Raw genomic sequence first — 19,530 nt, 5'->3', positions numbered from 1 at the left:
AAGGAACCGTTTCTCTTCCCCTCACGATCGCTTTCTCTCCTTCTTCCCTCTCTCTTCTGACTAACACATACACACGCGCACACACACACATACACACACCGACATCTTTTTGCGCATCTAACGTCGGACAAAGCTTTGCTTTGTCTTTCCTTATCCGCCATCAGACATGTGTGTTTTTCGCAGAAGTGGGTGAGTGCAAGACGCCGACCATCAGACGGCGCCATCTTGCTTCTGTCTAACCAAGACACCGCCATACTTCTGCCATCCGGTTCTCGCGTGACTTCCTTCCATAGTCACGTCTGCAGACCGACAACGTCATCACGTCAGGCCCCGTCGCCATCTTGTCGCACACACATACACACGCACACACACACACACACACACACACACACACACGCATGCATTCCCCTGCATGTGTCCAACCCTGTACATAGCTGTTTGTGTTTGTTTGGTAGGATCAGATTTCAGGATAGTTGTTTATTGAATGAAGCATTTGTTAACTATGTTAATTTTGCTAAGTTTAATAAACACTGTTATATCTTTAAAGAGAAGTTCTTTTGTCATTATTGTGTGTAATATTGTTAAAAGTGGCTGATTGAAGGAGTCAGAGCTCGAATTCAACCCTTCTTTGTTCATTCTCGAATGTTGATATCTCTCAGATATTAACCTTCTAGGTGAACTCCTTTTATGAGACTACCTTGTTTGGTTATTGGTCCCGGTTACCAGGTGGTGCCCCGTATTTGTTAATTCATATTAATAATTCTATTAATTGTCATAATTAGTTAATTATCCTTGATAATTGATAATTATTACAAATAATCAACTGTGTTCCTCACAGATCCAACAGTTGGTGCCTGAATTATTGATTAAGGTTAACAATATCTTATTTTCATAATTCATAATTATCTATGATAATTATGAATTATTGCTAATAACCAAATGCACTACTGCCCGTCCCAACAGAAGCTTTTCCCTAGAAAAATGCCTTTCACTATCATGGTGAAAAACATGCCTATTCTGATCAAGTCTAGCCCCAAATCATCAAAAACGGTGATTCTGTAAGGGGTTTCAGGATAGACTGACAAAAACCTTTTTTTTCTTCATTTCTCTCCATTTGCCATTGTGTCTCCTGTAAAAACAGTGTTCTGGGAGCTTCTACCAAGAAAAACACCTTTCCACTTTCATGGTGAAAAAACTGCATATTGCATGAAATCCAGCCCAAAGTCATCAAAAACATGATTTTAGAAAGAGTTTCAGGATGGACAGCCAAAACCTTTTTTCTTCACCTCTGTCAGTATTCCACTGTTTCTTCTTTAAAAACAGTAATCTTGGGAACTCTTCCCTAGAAGAAGAGGATTCCACATTCAAGGTGTAAAAATAGCTATTTCTCATCAGATCTAGCCTAGACTCATATAAAAGCAGCAGAAAGATTTCACAATATACAGACAAAGACCCTTTTTCTTCACTTCTGTCTGTCTTCCACTGCTTCTGTGTTCTGGGAGGTTCTCTGTAGAAAAACGCCTTTCGACTTTCATGGTTGAAAATCATTGTTGTCTAATCAGATCTAGCCCAGAAACATAGGAAAATGGTGATTCTGGAAAGAGTTTCAGGATAGAATGATAAAAACCTTTTTTCTTCACTTCTGTCAATTTTCCATTGTGTATTCTGTGTTCTGGGAACTTCTCCCTAGAAAAACAGCTTTACACTTTCACAGTGTAAAAATAGAATTTTCTCATCAGATCTAGCCCAGAATCATAGGAAAGCAGTGACAGTGGAAAGAGTTTCAGGCTAGACAGACAAAAACCTTTTTTCTTTATGTCTGTCCATTTTCCATTGTGTCTTCTACCTAGAAAAACACAGTATTCTGGTATCCTGTCCCTAGAAAAAACCTTTCCACCACTGTGATGAAAAAACTTTGTATTCTCATAGAATCCAGCCCAAATCCAGTTCATAAAATCCAGCCCAAAATCATCAAAAACAGTGGTTCTATGCAGAGTTTCAGGATGGGCATCGAAAACCTCTCTGTACTTGTATCCAATTTCCACTGTTTCTTCTTTAACAACAGCATTCTTGGGAGTTTTTTTTCCCAGAAAAACAGCTTTCCACCACCACAGTGTAAAAACAGCATTTTCTCATCAGATCTAGCCAAGAATAATAGAAAAGCAGCAATGATGGAAAGACTTTCAGGAAAGACAGACAAAAACCGTTTTTCTTCATTTCTGTCTTTTTCTTCATTTTTCATTGTGTGTTATTTAAAAACAGTTTTCTGGAAGCTTCTCCCTAGAAAAAACCTTCCATTTTCATGGTGAAAACCCTGTGTATTCTCATCAAATCTAGCCCAAAATCATCAAAAAACAGTGATTCTAGAAAGGATGGACAACCAAAAACCTTTTTCTTACACTTCTGTCCATTTTCCATTGTTTCTTCTTTAAAAACAGTATTCTTGTCCTTGTTTCCCTAAAAAGGAGACTTTCCAATTTCGTGGTGTAAACCATTTTTTCATCAGGACTAGCAAAGAATCATCAAAAAGCAGTGATGATGGAAAGTTTCTTTACTTCTGTCCGTGTTCTTTTTTTTTTTTCACCGACATAATATTGCAAAAATCAGGCACATCCTGTCAAAAAAGATGCAGAAAAACTAGTCCACGCATTTGTTACTTCTAGGCTGGATTATTGCAATTCCTTATTATCAGGCTGCCCTAACAAGTCTCTAAAGACTCTCCAGCTGGTCCAGAATGTAGCTGCACGTGTACTGACTAAAACTAGAAAAAGAGATCATATTTCTCCCATTTTAGCTTTGCTACATTGGCTTCCTGTAAAATCTAGTATAGAATTTAAAATCCTTCTCTTTACTTACAAAGCCCTTAATGGTCAGGCACCATCATATCTTGAAGAGCTCATAGTACCGTATTATCCCACTAGAACACTGCGAGAATGCAGCTTACTGGTGATTCCTACAGTCTTTAAAAGTAGAATGGGAGGCAGAGCCTTCAGCTATCAGGCTCCTCTCCTGTGGAATCATCCTCCAGATTCAGTCAAGGGTGCAGACACCCTCTCTATGTTTAAGAGTAGGCTTAAAACTTTCCTTTTTGATAAAGCTTATAGTTAGGGCCGACCAGGCTCACCTTGGATAAGTCCTTAGTTATGCTGCTGTAGGCCTAGACTGTTGGGGGACTATACATTCATGTAACAATAATGCATGTCACTAACTTTGCTTCTTCCCTAGACTTTTTTGTGCTTTCTCATCTCGCAGGAAACCCTGGGTTGCAGGCTGAGCCTTTGCGGTCCTTCGCAGTCCTATTGGCATCCTTCCCTGGCTGTTGCTACTGCTGTTGCTGCTGTTATTGTTATTGTTATGATTGTTGTTATTCTGCTATTCCTCAGCTCTTCTGTTATTCTTTTCTTCACGTCTCTCTGTTTTTCTTCTTCTGTAAAAACAATGTTCTGGAAGCTGTTCTGTAGAAAAATGCCTTTCCACTTTCATGGTTGAAAAATATCATTGTCTACTCAGATCTAGTCCAGAAACATGGAAGAACAATGATTCTGGAGTTTCAGTGTAGAATAATAAAAACCTTTTTTCTTCGCTTCTGTCCATTTCCCACTGTTTATTAAGTTAAAACAGTGTTTTGGGAGCTACTCCTTAGCAAAACACGAAATAGTGTTTTCTCATCAGATCTAGCCCACAATCATAGAAGAACACTTATTAGGGCCTGAGCCCAAAGGGCAAAGACCCTATTAAGACCCAATTGTATTTCGTGTGTTTGTTTCTTTCTTATTCTTTCTTTATTAATACACCACTTCAACCCTAAATTTGACCCCCTGAACAAGCTCAAAAACTCACCAAATTTGCACGCACATCAGGTCTGGTGAAAAATTTCACACTGTGCTGAACAAAAGTTATTAAAAACTTTGTAATAATTCGAACGGTTTAGATCTAGTAAGCCCTGAAAGTTGTAGTGCGACATCACACTTTACAATGTAAACCAATGGGGAGGCAATCTCTGGGCATGGACTTTGTGCCAAACTCGGGCGTCTAATATACATACATATTTACAATTTATCACATACATATTTAAACTCTTTCTGTGTGTGTGTGTGTATGTAAATCACAATTTATGTTGTTTTTAGGGGTGCTCGATTATGGCAAAAATCATAATCACAATTATTTTTGTTCAATATTGAGATCATGATTATTTAATATGATTACTTTTAGACTGTCATTTTTTCCAGTTGCCGATGTTGATATATGCACATATTTTTTCCACTTAGCTGAGGAGACTATTACACATGCAATCATATATTGTACTATTGATCAAGAAAGACTATAGCCTTTATGTGGGAAGAACTTTAATGCTGAGCTACTGAACTCCAGTCTTCCTAAGTTCTTCCTTCATATATTGTCTTTCTTGATCATAGTATAATCTATGCTTGCATGCATAATAGCCTCCTCAGCTAGCTGGTAAAAATATGTGCATATATCGGCATCGGCAATCGGCCACAATGAGTTGGAAGATATTGGCAAAAATCCAATGTCGTGCATCCCTAGTTAAAAGTCTTTATATTCCTAAAAATAGACTTGATGAAAATTAGGAAATTAATTTGTTTTACACACAAACTCATCAAGGGTTTTCAATTCAATAATTGAAATTCAAGTGAATGGGCACAAAACTTGCATGACTTTTATGACACAGGTGTCAGCAAGGCAGCCATGTCTCACCCTGCAGAAAATTCCTCACACTGTTGAGATTTGATGTTTCGCCATGACAGAGGAAGTTGCTATAACTTTATTGTAAATGCTCCAGTCTGCACCAAACTTTACATGTTTGATAAGACTCCCGGCCTGAACACGTCTACATGACAATGTTCCATCAGTGAAACAAACTGGCTGAATAGCGCTCCCTACAAAATTTCAGTAAAGCAGACCCAACAGCGGGCAAAATAGTGTACAAAGGAAGTGATGTTTATCTCCTTCTTGCACTGTCTGAAAACAGCCCGGGTCTGAAGACATCTTCATGCCCGTCACAGAAGCCCTTCGATTGCGGCCCGATGTGCGCAAGGGCGCGAAGGCCCGTTCAATGCTGCTTGCAGCTTTAATTCTATAGAGTTTAAGGATACACAGAGAAAAATATTTTGTCTTCTTTTCCACTGTTCCTTCTGTAAAATGGTGTTCTGGGAGCTTCTCCTTACAACAATACCTTTCCACTTTTATGATGAAAAAAATACTGTTTTCTCATCAGATCTAGCCCAAAATCATAGAAAAACACTGATTTTATAAAGAGTTTCAGTATGAAGAGACAAAAACCTTTTGTCTCACCTCTGTCTTTTTTCCACTGTTTCTTCCCCAAAAACAGTGTTTCAGGACCAATAGATAAAAACCTATTTAGTCCACATCTGTCCATCTTTCATTGTTTCTTCTGTAAAAGCAATGTTCCTAGAAAGTCTTCCTAGGAAAAAAACCTTTATACTTTCATGGTGGAAGAATTCATTTCTTCTCATCAGATCTAGCCCAAAACCATACAAAAACCCTGAATATCTGTGGAGTTTCAGGATACACAAAGAAATACCTTTCTCTTTCACTTCTGCCCATTTTCCACTTGTTCTTCCTTAAAAACAAGTGTTTGAAAGCAAATCACTAGAAAACATTTTTCCACTTTCATGATGTGTTCTCATCATCAGATCTAATGCTCAATCATAGAAAAACACTGATTTTATCAAGAGTTTCAGTATGAAGAGACAAAAACCTTTTGCCTCCCCTCTGTCCTTTTTCCACTTTTTCTTCTCCAAAAAGAATGTTTCTGGAAAGAGTTTCAGGACTGATGTGGTGTAAAAATCTCTTTAAACCACATCTGTCCATCTTTCATTGTTTCTGCTGTAAAAACAGTGTTCCAGGAACATCTCCCTAGAAAAAAAATGTATATACTTGGATGAAAAATTAGTGTCTTCTCATCAGAACTAGACCAGAATCATAGAATAACAGTGAATATATGAGGAGTTTCAGGATACACAGAGAAATTCCTTTTTATTTCACCTCTGCCCATTTTCCACTTCTTCTTCCTTAGAAACAGTGGTCTGGGAGCTCATCACAACAAAAATCCTTTTCACTTTAATATGGAAGTTAGTGGTTTCTTGTCAGATCTAGTCCAAAATCATAGAAAAACACGGATTCTATAAAGTGTTTCAGTATAAACAGACAAAGGCCTTTTGTCTTACTTCTGTCCTTTTTCCAGTTTCTTCTCCAAAAACAGTGTTTCTGGAAAGAGGTTCATAACTGATAGATAAAATACTCTTTACATCACATCTGTCCATCTTTCATTGTTTCTGCTGTAAAAACAGTGTTCTAGGAAACTTCTCCCTAGTAAAAAACCTTTACACCTTCATGGTGGAATTATTAGTGACTTCTCATCAGAGGTAGCCAAGAATCATACAAAAACACTGAGAGCCCTATTTTAATGATGTAAAGCACATGGTCTGAAGCGCATGGCGCAATTGCATTGAGGGTGTGTCCAAATCCACTTTTGCTATTTTAACGGCGGAAAAATAGTCGCTGCGCCAGGCGCATGGTTCAAAGGGGTTGTCCATAGTCTCCTAATTAATCATGGGTGTGTTTTCAGCGTAACATGTAATAAACCAATCACAGTGTCATCTCCCATTCCCTTTAAGAGCCAGGTGCGCTTTCACCTTAGCGGATTGCCATTATAACAGCGCATTTGCCAAGTAGTAAGAAGGAGCGCTAATGAGCACACTGCTGCTCCTGGAACTTCCCCTGGTGCCAGACCACGAGTTTAAGGTCCTGTTCATTAATTTGTTGCAAATTTATGTTCGTTTGGTTTTTGAAAAGGTTTATTTTTTTAATTACAGCTTTGGTTTCTTTAAAATCGTTTTGTTCAGTAATGGAGTGACAGGTCAAATCAGCAGGGTTTTAATTGCTGAGGTATGGAAACCTGATCACTGTACTCTCAAAAATGTTAAAGAATATTTGTTAAATATTGTTCAAAAATCAAAGAATTAATTTGAATCATGTAAAGAATCAACACAGTTATCAGGACTTGATCAGCTGTCCAAGGTTCTGATCCGGCTGCTGGCAGCAGCTAGAAGCTGTGTAGATTTATTTCCCTCGTTAGTTTAATCATTGTTTTCACCTCATTTATTTCCTCATGTGTTCCTCATGTCATCATGTATTGATGCAGCAGGAAAGCCGATCTGTGTCTGGTCTGTTGCTGTCTGCCTGTTTAAATACCTACATGATTACACGATTTGGTCAAATAATTAAACAATTTAATCCATCATTACTCCAATTAGTTAATTCTGTTGTGCACCATGTTTACAGAAATCTAATGGCCTTCTTCCATATGGCAGAAATACCCACACTGAATAGTGAACCACTGCAATTAAATCTGTGATGCACAATGCAAATGGTTTTCCCTCAGACTGGACAGCAGAACAAAATATGTTGTTTACCCTTAATGACATAAACTGTAGTAAAAGAGCCTGTTGCTTGCAGTTCTATGTCTCCCAGCTCACCTTGGCTGTTTCCTCTTTTACCAATTCTCCTTTGCAATATATAAAACTGATCTACTGACCAAACAGCACAAAACATTTTGCATAGACCAATGTTTACTGACCAATACTATTGAACTCCAGTCTTCCTAAGTTCTTCCTTCATATATTGTCTTTCTTGATCATAGTATAATCTATGCTTGCATGCATAATAGCCTCCTCAGCTAGCTGGTAAAAATATGTGCATATATCGGCATCGGCAATCGGCCACAATGAGTTGGAAATATCAGCATATCAGATATTGGCAAAAATCCAATGTCGTGCATCCCTAGTTAAAAGTCTTTATATTCCTAAAAATAGACTTGATGAAAATTAGGAAATTAATTTGTTTTATACACAAACTCATCAAGGGTTTTCAATTTAATAATTGAAATTCAAGTGAATGGGCACAAAACTTGCATGATTTTTATGACACAGGTGTGAGCAAGGCAGCCATGTCTCACCCTGCAGAAAATTCTCATCCTCACACATTTGAGATTTGATGTTTCACTATGGTAGAGGAAGTTGCTATAACTTTATTGTAAATGCTCCAGTCTGCACCAAACTTTACATGTTTGATAAGACTTCCGGCCTGAACAGATGTACATGACAATATTACATCAGTGATGCAAACCGGCTGAATAGCGCCCCCTATAGAATTTCAGTAAAGCAGCCCCAACAGCAGGCAAAATAGTGGACAAAGAAAGTGATGTTTACCTCCTTCTTGCACTGTCTGAAAACAGCCCGGGTCTGAAGACATCTACATGCCCGTCACAGAAGCCCTTCAATTGCGCCGTGGCCTGACGTGCGCAAGGGTGCGAGGGCCCGTTCAACGCTGCTTACAGCTTTAATTAGGGCCTGAGCCAAACACACCCTGCTCGCTTTGTGAAGCGACCAAGTAAGAGGCATAAGTCTGGGCAGGGGCAGAGTAGTTGTGTGTTCTTTTCAGCATCAGTTGCTGTTGTTTAGCTTTTAAGCTTTATTGCTATTGTTCTTGTTGTGTGAGTTGACGACCCGCCGAGTCCATTTTTCTCTGCTTTACTCTGAGGAGTATTTTAAGTGCTGCCTGTTAGTTATGTTCACTACGCTAGACTATTTTGTGTTTGTCCCGCTCGGGACTACTGCTGTGTTTCTGCCACCGTGAGTGAGAAAGTAACTGCTTTGTCGATCTGAAACCAGACAACGTGCGTTACAGACTGCCGTCCGTACGTGCGCTCTCTGTGGACAAAAGAGCCGCTTCTCTCCCTCTCACGATCGCTTTCCCTCCTTCCTCTCTTGCTACTAACACACACACTCACACGCGCGCACAGATACACGCACCGACATCTTTTTGCACATCTGATGGTCAGATAACATCGGACAAAGCTTTGCGTTGTCTTTCGTTATCTGCCATCAGACATGTTTGTTTTTCACGGGATTGGGTGAGGGCAAGACGCCGACCACCAGTCACCTTGTTTTTGTCTAGCCAAGACACCGCCGTACTTCTGCCATCGGGTCTCGCGTGACGTGACTTACTCCCACAGTCACGTCCGCGTCGCAGACCGTCAACGTCATCACGTCAGGCCCCGTCGCCATCTCTCTCTCACACACACACACGCATATATACATACATACATACATACATACATACATGCATTCCCCTGCAAGTGTCCAACCCTGTGCAAAGCTGTTTGGTAGAATTAGATTTTAGAATAGCTATGTATTGAATGAAGCATTTGTTAACTTTGTTAATTTTGCTAAGTTGAATAAACACTGTTATATCTTTACAGAGAAGTTCTTTTGTCATTATTGTGTAACATATTATGACAAGTGGCTGATTGAAGGAGTCAGAGCTCGAATTCAACCCTTCTTTGTTCACCCTTGAATGTTTATCTCTCAGATATTAACATTCTAGGTGAACTCCCATTTATGAGATTACCTTGTTCGGTTATTGGTCCCGGTTTCTGGGTGGTGCTCCGTATTTGTTAGTTCATATTAATAATTCTATTAATTGTTATAATTAATTATTATTGATCATTGATAATTATAGCAAATAATCAACTGGGTTCCTCACAGATCCTACAGTTGGTGCCTGAATTATTGATTAAGCTTAACAATATTTTGATTTCATAATTCATAATTGTCTGTGAACAGAGGGGTGGGCTCACAGAGAGACACTGGTTAGTATCGTGTGTCAAAAGACTCTCACACTGATCATCTCCAAACATTTTCTTGGTTCCCAGAAGCTTAGTTGACTGCGCCGCAGCCCGATGTGTGCAAGGGCGCGAAGGCCCGTTCAACGCTGCTTGCAGCTTTAATTAGGGCCCAAGAGCTGACCAGCACGAAGCCCTCTTGTTATTATTAGGGCCCGAGCACTGACCAGCGCGAAGCCCTCTTGTTTCCAAAGGAATTATTATTATAATTATTTATTATAATTATTATTATTATTATTATTATTATTATTACAACTCTTTGACCTCAAATAACTTCTACAAACGTGTACCAAAACTCACAAAAATTGGTGTGCACGTCAGCTCTGGTGAAAATCGCAGATTTTATGCGTATTGTAAGTCCTACAGGAAGTCGGCCATCTTGATAAAAGTGGTCATTTTTCACATTTTTTTGACCATTTCGCATACTTTGTATTTTAACGAACTCCTCCTACAGAATTCATCGTAACAACTTCAAAATCAGTGTGTGTCATCTACACTAGTGTGTGATCAAAAGTTATCAAAAGATTTAGTTATCATTGAAGCGTGTGGCCGTGGCGTGGCGTTGAGTTTTGATGTTTCGCCATGACAGAGGAAGTTGCTGTAACTCTAGTGTACATGGTTGGATCTGCCTGAAACTTGACATTTGAGAACAGTCCAGGCCTGAACACGTCTACATGATAATATTCAGTCAGTGATGCAAATTGGCTCCATAGCGCCCCCTACAACATTTGAATGCAGCAGATCCAGCAGCAGGCAGAATACGTGAATGAGGAAGTGACGTTTATCTCCCCTTGCACTGTCTGAAAACAGCCCATGTCGGGGGACATCTACATGCCTGCACCCCTTCACCATCGCCGCGCCCCGACGCGAGGGCCCGATCATCGCTGCTTGCAGCTTAATTAGGGCCCGAGCGCTGACCAGCGCGAAGCCCTCTTGTTTCCAAAGGAATTATTATTATTATTATTATTATTATTATTATTATTATTAGGGCCCGAGCGCTGACCAGCGCGAAGCCCTCTTGTTTCCAAAGGAATTATTATTATAATTAAAGCTGCAAGCAGCGATGATCGGGCCCTCGCGTCCTTGCGTATGTCGGGGCTCGGCGCTGGTGAAGGGCTTCTGTCACGGGCATATAGATGTCCCCTGACCTGGGCTGTTTTCAGACAATGCAAGGGGAGATTAACGTCACATCCTCAATGACCTACTCTGCATGCTGCAGGGGCTGCTGCATTGAAATGTCGTAGGGGGCGCTATGGAGCCAGTTTTCATCACTGACTGAATATTGCTATTTAGACGTGTTCAGGCTGGGAGTCTTATCAAACATGAAAAGTTTGGTGTAGACTCCAGCATTTACACTAAACTTATAGGACTTTCGCCTGTCATGGCGAAACATCAAAACTCAACGCCACGCCACGGCCACACGCTTCAATGCTAAGTAAATCTTTTGATAACTTTTGATCACACACTACTGTAGATGACACACACTGATTTTGAAGTCGTTACCATGAATTCTGTAGGAGGAGTTCGTTAAAATACAAGGTATGCGAAATGGTCAAAAAAACGCGAAAAATGACCACTTTTATCAAGATGGCCGACTTCCTGTAGGACTTACGATATGGCTCCAAGAGGCTTTTTTGTGCGTCTTGACATGATACATAAGCCTCCCGAATTTCATTTTCCTAAGTTAATCTGGAAGGCGGGGCTACCATTTTGAAATTGTGAAGGGGGCGCTGTTGAGCCATATTGTCACGTCTATGCAAATGACCTATCCAGGATTTTAACTGGTGTCGCTCCAGACATGTGTGCCAAGTTTTGTGACTGTAAACCCATCCCTTGTCCCTAAAATACAGCATCGTATTTCATGGCGAAGGATGTGTCGCCATGGCAACGGCGTTTGGTCATGGGTCATGACCTGCCCAATGTAGCATCACCATGGTCTTACATCTTAGCTGAGTCAATTTCAGATGCATCGGCCAAATTTCCTAGGAGTAATACAACAAAGACCGACGCATGATACTTCCTGTTGCCAGTAGGTGGCGCTATGACTGTCACTAAATATGGGCCTGAAAATGTGTTCAGACCGGGACTCTTAACAAGCATATGAAATTTGGAAAAGATCAGACCACGTGGAGTCAAGATATAAGGCTTTGAAATTTCATGGCGAGGCATCGAAATTCGCCGCGTCGCCATGGCAACATCTTTCAGCGAAAAGTCACCAACTTCATAATGTACGAACTCCAAGGTCTTGAGGCTATTCTGAGTAAATTTGAGGTGGATCCAATCACTGTGCTACCCACAGGGCGTCGGAGCGTAAAACATGTAACTTCCTGTTGCCAGTAGGTGGCACTATGACTCAGATCCAATATTGTCACATGGATGTGTTCAGGGCAGGACTCTTAATCAATCACAAAAGGTTTGGGTCTCTTGGGATCATGTATGCCGGAGTTATGGCCGTTTCAAATTTCATGGCGAAGGATCGAATTTCACCCCCCAGCCACGCCCCCTTGGCAATGACGAAAACTCACCGTTTTGATAACTTTTAATCTCCTATGTCTGTAGATGATACAGACCGAATTCCAAGTGGCTGAGGTCAAATCTCTAGGAGGAGTTCGTTAAAGTATGCAGGCTGGAAATGACCAAATCGGTGTCAAAATCGCAACTTTGACACAAAATGGCCGACTTCCTGTTGGCGTTAGGGTATGTGTCCAAGAGACTTTTTGGTGCGTCTGGTCATGATACATATGCATACCGAATTTCGTTCTCCTACGACAATCTGTATCGAGGGGCTCAATTTTCTTGACTTTCTAGGTGGCGCTGTCGAGCCATTTTGTCCCGCTTTATTTCGAGACCCATAAAATATCGAAATTTTCGCCAGTCCTGACATCTGTGCAAATTTTCATGAGTTTTCGTGCATGTTTAGGCCCTCAAAAATGCGTTTGTTTCGGAGGAATAATAATAATAATTAAAGCTGCAAGCAGCGATGATCGGGCCCTCGCACCCCAGCGCATGTCGAAGTGACGCTCAGTCGAAGGGCTTTTGTCAGTGACTTGTTGTGTAAAGTTTGAGGCAGATCCAACCATGTACACTCAAGTTATATCAATTTCCTCTGTCATGGCGAAACATCAAAACTCAACGCCACGCCACGGCCAAACCATCATGATCATACACTACTCTAGATGACACACACTGATTTTGAAGTCCTTACGATGAAATCTGTAGGAGGAGTGCGTTAAAATACAAGGTATGCGAAATGGCCAAAAAAAGGCGAAAATTGACCAGTTTTTCAAGATGGCTGACTTCCTGTTCGACTTACAATAAGGCTTCAAGAGGCTTTTTTGTGCGTGTTGACATTATACATGTGCCCTGTGAATTTCATCTTTCTACGTTAATCTGGAAGGCGGGGCTGCAATTTTGAAATTTTAAAGGGGGCGCTGTTGAGCCATTTGCCACGCCCATTCAAAGCGACCACATAGGATTTTAGCTGACATCACTCTAGACATGTGTGTAAAGTTTCATGACTGTAGAGCAATCCCTTCTCCCTGAAAAACAGTATCATATTTCATGGCGAAGGATGTGTCGCCATGGTAACAGCATTCAGTTTTGGGTCATGAGCTGCCAAATGTAGCATCACCAAGGTCTTGTTTATTAGCTGACTTAATTTCAGGTGCATCAGCCAAATTTCCTAGGAGTAATTAGACAAAGTACGACGCATGATACTTCCTGTTGCCAGTAGGTGGCGCTATGACTCTCGCTAAATATGAGACTGAACATGTGTTCAGATTGGGACTCTTAACAAGCATATGAAATTTGGAAAAGGTCAGACCACGTGGAGTCAAGTTATAAGGCATTGAAATTTCATGGCGTCACATCGAAATTCGCCGCGTCGCCATGGCAACACCTTTCAACGAAGGGTCACCAACTTCATAATATAAGATCTCCAAGGTCTTGAGGCTATTCTCAGTAAATTTCAGCTGGATTCCATCACCGTGCTGCCCACAGGGCGTCAGAGCGTAAAACATGTAACTTCCTGTTGCCAGGAGGTGGCGCTATGACTCATATCCTGTATTGTCACATGGACCCGTTCAGGGCGGGACTCTTATGAAGCACAAAAGGTTTAGCTCTCTTAGGATCATGTATGCCGGAGTTATAGCCGTTTCATTTTTCATGGCGAAGGATCGAAATTCGCCGCCCAGCCACGCCCCCTAGGAAAGACTAATGAGAATTGTTTTAACAACTTTTAATCTCCTATGCCTGTAGATGATACGGACCGAATTTGAAAGTCCTGGGGTCAAATCTCTAGGAGGAGTTCGTTAAAGTATGCGGGCTGGAAATGACAAAATCGGTGCAAAATTTCAACTTTGATACAAAATGGCCGACTTCCTGTTGGAGTTAGGCTATGTGTCCTTGAGACTTTTTGGTGCGTCTGGTCATGATACATATGCATACCGAATTTCGTTCTCCTACGACAATCTGTATCGAGGGGCTCAATTTTCTTGACTTTCTAGGTGGCGCTGTCGAGCCATTTTGTCCCGCTTTATTTCGAGACCCATAAAATATCGAAATTTTCGCCAGTCCTGACATCTGTGCAAATTTTCATGAGTTTTCGTGCATGTTTAGGCCCTCAAAAATGCGTTTGTTTCGGAGGAATAATAATAATAATAATAATAATTAAAGCTGCAAGCAGCGATGATCGGGCCCTCGCACCCCAGCGCATGTCGAAGTGACGCTCAGTCCAAGGGCTTTTGTCAGTGACTTGTTGTGTAAAGTTTGAGGCAGATCCAACCGTGTACACTCAAGTTATATCAATTTCCTCTGTCATGGCGAAACATCAAAACTCAACGCCACGCCACGGCCAAACCATCATGATCATACACTAGTCTAGATGACACACACTGATTTTTAAGTCCTTACGATGGATTCTGTAGGAGGAGTTCTTTAAAATACAAGGTATGCGAAATGGCCAAGAAAAGGCGAAAATGTACCATTTTTTTCAAGATGGCCGACTTCCTGTTCGACTTACAATAAGGCTTCAAGAGGCTTTTTTGTGCGTGTTGACATTATACATGTGCCCTGTGAATTTCATCTTTCTACGTTAATCTGGAAGGCGGGGCTGCAATTTTGAAATTTTAAAGGGGGCGCTGTTGAGCCATTTTGCCACGCCCATTCAAAGCGACCACATAGGATTTTAGCTGACATCACTCTAGACATGTGTGTCAAGTTTCATGACTGTAGAGCAATCCCTTCTCCCTGAAAAACAGTATCATATTTCATGGCGAAGGATGTGTCGCCATGGTAACAGCATTCAGTTTTGGGTCATCAGCTGCCAAATGTAGCATCACCAAGGTCTTGTTTATTAGCTGACTTAATTTCAGGTGCATCAGCCAAATTTCCTAGGAGTAATTAGACAAAGTACGACGCATGACACTTCCTGTTGCCAGTAGGTGGCGCTATGACTTTCGCTAAATATGAGACTGAACATGTGTTCAGATTGGGACTCTTAACAAGCATATGAAATTTGGAAAAGATCAGACCACGTGGAGTCAAGTTATAAGGCATTGAAATTTCATGGCGTCACATCGAAATTCGCCGCGTCGCCATGGCAACACCTTTCAACGAAGGGTCACCAACTTCATAATATAAGATCTCCAAGGTCTTGAGGCTATTCTCAGTAAATTTCAGCTGGATTCGATCACCGTGCTGCCCACAGGGTGTCAGAGCGTAAAACATGTAACTTCCTGTTGCCAGGAGGTGGCGCTATGACTCATATCCTGTATTGTCACATGGACCCGTTCAGGGCGGGACTCTTATGAAGCACAAAAGGTTTGGCTCTCTTAGGATCATGTATGCCGGAGTTATAGCCGTTTCATTTTTCATGGCGAAGGATCGAAATTCGCCGCCCAGCCACGCCCCCTAGGAAAGACTAATGAGAATTGTTTTAGCAACTTTTAATCTCCTATGCCTGTAGATGATACGGACCGAATTTGAAAGTCCTGGGGTCAAATCTCTAGGAGGAGTTCGTTAAAGTATGCGGGCTGGAAATGACAAAATCGGTGCAAAATTTCAACTTTGATACAAAATGGCCGACTTCCTGTTGGAGTTAGGCTATGTGTCCTTGAGACTTTTTGGTGCGTCTGGTCATGATACATATGCATACCGAATTTCGTTCTCCTACGACAATCTGTATCGAGGGGCTCAATTTTCTTGACTTTCTAGGTGGCGCTGTCGAGCCATTTTGTCCCGCTTTATTTCGAGACCCATAAAATATCGAAATTTTCGCCAGTCCTGACATCTGTGCAAATTTTCATGAGTTTTCGTGCATGTTTAGGCCCTCAAAAATGCGTTTGTTTCGGAGGAATAATAATAATAATAATAATAATAATAATAATAATAACTCCTTCAGTTTCAATAGGGCTTCGCACCGGTCGGTGCTCGGGCCCTAATAATAATAATAACTCCTTCAGTTTCAATAGGGCTTCGCACCGGTCGGTGCTCGGGCCCTAATAATAACTCCTTCAGTTTCAATAGGGCTTCGCACCGGTCGGTGCTCGGGCCCTAATAATAATAATAATTAGGGCCCGAGCGCTGACCGGCGCGAAGCCCTCTTGTTTCCAAAGGAATTATTAGGGCCCGAGCACCGACCGGTGCGAAGCCCTATTGAAACTGAAGGAATTATTATTATTATTAGGGCCCGAGCACCGACCGGTGCGAAGCCCTATTGAAACTGAAGGAGTTATTATTATTATTATTAGGGCCCGAGCACCGACCGGTGCGAAGCCCTATTGAAACTGAAGGAATTATTATTAGGGCCCGAGCACCTACCGGTGCGAAGCCCTATTGAAACTGAAGGAATTATTATTATTATTATTATTATTCCTCCGAAACAAACGCATTTTTGAGGGCCTAAACATGCACGAAAACTCATGAAAATTTGCACAGATGTCAGGACTGGCGAAAATTTCGATATTTTATGGGTCTCGAAATAAAGCGGGACAAAATGGCTCGACAGCGCCACCTAGAAAGTCAAGAAAATTGAGCCCCTCGATACAGATTGTCGTAGGAGAACGAAATTCGGTATGCATATGTATCATGACCAGACGCACCAAAAAGTCTCAAGGACACATAGCCTAACTCCAACAGGAAGTCGGCCATTTTGTATCAAAGTTGAAATTTTGCACCGATTTTGTCATTTCCAGCCCGCATACTTTAACGAACTCCTCCTAGAGATTAGACCCCAGGACTTTCAAATTCGGTCCGTATCATCTACAGGCATAGGAGATTAAAAGTTGCTAAAACAATTCTCATTAGTCTTTCCTAGGGGGCGTGGCTGGGCGGCGAATTTCGATCCTTCGCCATGAAAAATGAAACGGCTATAACTCCGGCATACATGATCCTAAGAGAGCCAAACCTTTTGTGCTTCATAAGAGTCCCGCCCTGAACGGGTCCATGTGACAATACAGGATATGAGTCATAGCGCCACCTCCTGGCAACAGGAAGTTACATGTTTTACGCTCTGACGCCCTGTGGGCAGCACGGTGATGGAATCCAGCTGAAATTTACTGAGAATAGCCTCAAGACCTTGGAGATCTTATATTATGAAGTTGGTGACCCTTCGTTGAAAGGTGTTGCCATGGCGACGCGGCGAATTTCGATGTGACGCCATGAAATTTCAATGCCTTATAACTTGACTCCACGTGGTCTGATCTTTTCCAAATTTCATATGCTTGTTAAGAGTCTCGGTCTGAGCACATGTTCAGTCTCATATTTAGCGAAAGTCATAGCGCCACCTACTGGCAACAGGAAGTATCATGCGTCGTACTTTGTCTAATTACTCCTAGGAAATTTGGCTGATGCACCTGAAATTAAGTCAGCTAATAAACAAGACCTTGGTGATGCTACATTTGGCAGCTCATGACCCAAAACTGAATGCTGTTACCATGGCGACACATCCTTCGCCATGAAATATGATACTGTTTTTCAGGGAGAAGGGATTGCTCTACAGTCATGAAACTTGACACACATGTCTAGAGTGATGTCAGCTAAAATCCTATGTGGTCGCTTTGAATGGGCGTGGCAAAATGGCTCAACAGCGCCTCCTTTAAAATTTCAAAATTGCAGCCCCGCCTTCCAGATTAACGTAGAAAGATGAAATTCACAGGGCACATGTATAATGTCAACACGCACAAAAAAGCCTCTTGAAGCCTTATTGTAAGTCGAACAGGAAGTCGGCCATCTTGAAAAAAATGGTACATTTTCGCCTTTTCTTGGCCATTTCGCATACCTTGTATTTTAAAGAACTCCTCCTACAGAATCCATCGTAAGGACTTAAAAATCAGTGTGTGTCATCTAGACTAGTGTATGATCATGATGGTTTGGCCGTGGCGTGGCGTTGAGTTTTGATGTTTCGCCATGACAGAGGAAATTGATATAACTTGAGTGTACACGGTTGGATCTGCCTCAAACTTTACACAACAAGTCACTGACAAAAGCCCTTTGACTGAGCGTCACTTCGACATGCGCTGGGGTGCGAGGGCCCGATCATCGCTGCTTGCAGCTTTAATTATTATTATTATTATTATTATTCCTCCGAAACAAACGCATTTTTGAGGGCCTAAACATGCACGAAAACTCATGAAAATTTGCACAGATGTCAGGACTGGCGAAAATTTCGATATTTTATGGGTCTCGAAATAAAGCGGGACAAAATGGCTCGACAGCGCCACCTAGAAAGTCAAGAAAATTGAGCCCCTCGATACAGATTGTCGTAGGAGAACGAAATTCGGTATGCATATGTATCATGACCAGACGCACCAAAAAGTCTCAAGGACACATAGCCTAACTCCAACAGGAAGTCGGCCATTTTGTATCAAAGTTGAAATTTTGCACCGATTTTGTCATTTCCAGCCCGCATACTTTAACGAACTCCTCCTAGAGATTTGACCCCAGGACTTTCAAATTCGGTCCGTATCATCTACAGGCATAGGAGATTAAAAGTTGCTAAAACAATTCTCATTAGTCTTTCCTAGGGGGCGTGGCTGGGCGGCGAATTTCGATCCTTCGCCATGAAAAATGAAACGGCTATAACTCCGGCATACATGATCCTAAGAGAGCCAAACCTTTTGTGCTTCATAAGAGTCCCGCCCTGAACGGGTCCATGTGACAATACAGGATATGAGTCATAGCGCCACCTCCTGGCAACAGGAAGTTACATGTTTTACGCTCTGACGCCCTGTGGGCAGCACGGTGATTGAATCCAGCTGAAATTTACTGAGAATAGCCTCAAGACCTTGGAGATCTTATATTATGAAGTTGGTGACCCTTCGTTGAAAGGTGTTGCCATGGCGACGCGGCGAATTTCGATGTGACGCCATGAAATTTCAATGCCTTATAACTTGACTCCACGTGGTCTGATCTTTTCCAAATTTCATATGCTTGTTAAGAGTCCCAATCTGAACACATGTTCAGTCTCATATTTAGCGAAAGTCATAGCGCCACCTACTGGCAACAGGAAGTATCATGCGTCGTACTTTGTCTAATTACTCCTAGGAAATTTGGCTGATGCACCTGAAATTAAGTCAGCTAATAAACAAGACCTTGGTGATGCTACATTTGGCAGCTCATGACCCAAAACTGAATGCTGTTACCATGGCGACACATCCTTCGCCATGAAATATGATACTGTTTTTCAGGGAGAAGGGATTGCTCTACAGTCATGAAACTTGACACACATGTCTAGAGTGATGTCAGCTAAAATCCTATGTGGTCGCTTTGAATGGGCGTGGCAAAATGGCTCAACAGCGCCCCCT

Source organism: Thunnus maccoyii, chromosome 1 (assembly GCF_910596095.1).
Source record: "Thunnus maccoyii chromosome 1, fThuMac1.1, whole genome shotgun sequence".
NCBI classification, from domain to species: Eukaryota; Metazoa; Chordata; class Actinopteri; order Scombriformes; family Scombridae; genus Thunnus; species Thunnus maccoyii.
Note: the sequence above shows the minus strand (reverse complement) of the source record.